At 33.5% G+C, this 3,564-nt stretch overlaps 1 non-coding gene across 1 annotated transcript; it reads left to right on the forward strand.

Moving 5' to 3' along the window:
* The first annotated feature begins 3,096 nt into the window (after positions 1-3,096).
* On the forward strand, positions 3,097-3,313 carry LOC128032326 (small nucleolar RNA U3). Its single transcript, XR_008188453.1, has one exon. It is a non-coding gene; the product is annotated as a small nucleolar RNA U3 (small nucleolar RNA).
* Positions 3,314-3,564: the final 251 nt, after the last annotated feature.

A 3,564-nucleotide genomic window follows, 5' to 3' on the forward strand; every position in this document is an offset into this window, starting at 1 on the left:
ACACCAAGAGTAGATCCTCTAACCTCAACATATTTTCTTCCAAATATTTATTTATTTAGTTAATTTCTTTTGTTGATTTTTATTTTTATTTCTAGTGTTTCTTGCTCCTACTTTCATTTTTGACACTCATTTCAAAGTTATGTGTTAAATATTCATTCTAACATAATACTTGTAATCTTGTAAGTTCTAATCAACTTCTATGTGGATTGACCTCGAACACCTAAGACTTTATTACTTGAATATAACATGTACTTGGGTTGTAGATTTAGAAAGTGTCTGTCATCATTCAATTTGCGAGTGGATAAAAGGCATTTCCGTATGTAACATTGTGGAACCGTCTCTCAATAAGCCTCTTGGTCTTTATTTGTAAGACTTGTAGCCTGCTAGAGTCTTTTATGAAATTTCTACGCATGAGTCTTTGTACGATATTGTACAAAATGCTGATTGCTAACCACTTTAAAATTGTGGTTCTGAAATTGATTGCACTTAACTAAGTAGATTTTATGGCTGGTAGGAACATCACCGATAATATTTTAGTTGCTCAAGAGTTCATACATTTGATGAGAATGAAATGAGATAAGGAATGTTGGATGGCAATCAAAGTGGACTTAGAAAAAGCTTATGGGAATTCACACAAGATTCTTTAATTGATACAATCTGCTCGAGGAACTTGATTAGGATAATAACGAATTGTATCACTGCCTCTTCTATGCAAATTTTATGGAACAGTAGTATGACTAAGGATCTCAAACCTTTTAGGGGTATTTATCAAGGATACACCTTATCCCTTTATTTGTTCACGTCTAGCATGGAATGACTTGGGAGAGTGTACGTAAAGCAGTAAAGGATAAGCACTAGAGTCCAGTTGTCTTGGCAAGGAAGAGGCCACCAATATTGCATTTGTTTTTGCAAGTGATCTTGTCTTATCTTGGAAGGCTGATTTACCATAAGCAAACATAGCTAAAAGACTACTTAATCAGTTTGGTCGCCTTTCTGGACACATAGATAATGCGCTCAAGGTGCAAGTTTACTTCTCTAATAATAATAAGATAGGGTTGTCGAGTTAGAAGTCTTTACGAGCAGAATAAATCATTCTTAATGAAGATGGCAGTTTACTTCGTGGTCGAAATGCTCATTTTTGTGGAGATCTTTGGAAAAGGTTTGGCTCCTCTTATGTGATAATTTATGTTGGTCAATTGGAGATGGTAAAAGTGTCAAGTTTTAGATGTATGGATCACTGACTTGGGTCATTTGGAAAATCATTGTGCTAAATTAGCTAATGTAAACAATAAAATTTATGTATTTGACATGGTTGACGAGAAAAGAGAATGCACATGGAATTTTCTTAACTAACACCTGCAAAATTTAGTTATCGGAGGTTGAATAAATTTGGTTTAAGAGTAAATCTTGCATAATTTAATGGAGTTGTATGTAATTCTAAAAATAGGACAATATAAATCTACAAAATTAGAGTCAAATCTAATAGGAGAATCCATAGGATGAGTTAATGCAATAATAGGAATTTTAATTAGGAAAAAAATTTAATTAATCAACCTAGAGCCAGTTGCTCTTACTCTTGAAATAGATATTAGCATAATTTAAAGATTTCTACGGATCAAGTTACTAAATAAAGAAATTGCGTAATTTAGATTGATAGTGACAGATGAAATTTAGGTGAATTCTTTTATGGGTATTGTTTCGCTTCTTGGTTGTTACTTGTTTATTTTCGTGATTTATTCTTTGTCGTGTTCGCTAGTTAATTAATTTAATTAATTTTAGTTTTTAACCAATCACTCGAATTATTCGATTAAATAATAGAAAGACAGTAATTACTGGCACTTTTAGTCTCCGTGGGAACAATATCTTTGCTCACCATATCTATACTATTAATTGATAGGTGCACTTGCTTTAATCAAATTTTTAATTAGTTTCGTGGACATAAAGAAGTCATACTTAAAAGATTAATTCGCATAGTAAGCGAAATACATACCAAATTGTCATTATGGATAAAAACTTCTATTGTGAAACAATCCGTTACATATAGTAATTTTAAAATTTGAACCCAAATATTATTCGAATCCACAAAACATAAATCGGTTATCTATAGGTATTCTAAATTACTACCCAAATTAAACAAGGTAGGACCTTCCTTATTTTACCGAACATCCCCATACATTTTCCATTTTCATCACTTCTTGGAACCAATAATAGGTCAAATTGAAAACGAAAAGTTAGTTAAACATCAAAACACCATGTTATTTTATACCTTTGTGGTGAAATTTTTAACTTCACAATATCTTTAATTTATATTTAAAAAATAAAAGATAAATGTCAACTTTTAACCCTCAATATGACAAAATAATAATCAAAATTATCATAAAAATTACATGCATATAAATATTTTTGTAAACATTATTTATTATAAATAAATAAATAATATTTATCATGATGGAAACACAAGATGACTAATATATATTTTATCGCAATTTAAATCAGTGAATGAGTCACAAATACTGCAAATGCAAATCCAAAATCTCAATTACACTTCCCCTGTTTTCCTACTCCTAAAATGCAGGTAAAAGAAAAAGCCCGAAGCATTATCTTACTTGAATAGTGGCAGATAAGGTGTTTGATTGATTGTCAACTAAGTTTTAGATTAATATATAAAACAGAAATTATCACCAAACCAACACAGCAAATTACCATCATCATCGACTGTATTCACTTCCCATCAGTTGAGTGAAGACCTACACATTGCTAACAACTACATCCTCTGCTGCAAATTATTTTATTAGCTTAGTCGATAGACAAGCATTTTCTAAAGAGAAAACTATGAAGAAAGCATGAAACAGGCTAATGAGCCATGAATAGACTCCAGTAACTCAAGTTAATGTAATAGCTGGGATGATATATATGTAAACTATATTGTATTTAGGGCTGAATAGATATATCTAACTTTGTTGAGTGGATGGCCGCGAGAAATTACGGAAGAGACAAAACACGGATTGGTTTTGTCAGAAGCTGATCAGTATCCCACATTTGAAAGGAAATTCCGGTGTAGATGGTATTTAACTTGGAACCAAGGCCTGTATGGGCACGACCTTACTTGAACAGGATCTGTTCTATAGGCTCGTACCTCTGTTTCCTTAAGTTCAAAGGGACAGGATTCCAAGTCTGGTTGATGAACCACGACTGTGTGATCTGAGCGTGATTACTGGTCCGGTGATGCCCTTGCTGGCTCTCCTCGACCGCAGAGGATCGTTCTCAGCTTGCCTTGTGCTGCTGGGAAGGTCACACAGTTGTCTGACAGACTCTACTCCCTTCTTCTGCTTTTTCCATTTGAATTTGCAGTCTTATTGTTAGTTCCTTTGCGGTATGTTTGGTGGGCACGAATAGCCAATTTATTCCGGGCTGAAACGGTAATGTACAGTAATTTGGGTGGAATTGTCTATTACGTGCAAAACAGGAATATGGCTGTAATAGCCATTAGGGCCTCCCACTCAGAACGAACAATTCAACGCCGCAAGGAATAGCCTCCCAAACATCGTTCCCATAGTACTCATA

This window comes from Gossypium raimondii, chromosome 8 (assembly GCF_025698545.1).
Source record: "Gossypium raimondii isolate GPD5lz chromosome 8, ASM2569854v1, whole genome shotgun sequence".
Taxonomy (NCBI): Eukaryota; Viridiplantae; Streptophyta; class Magnoliopsida; order Malvales; family Malvaceae; genus Gossypium; species Gossypium raimondii.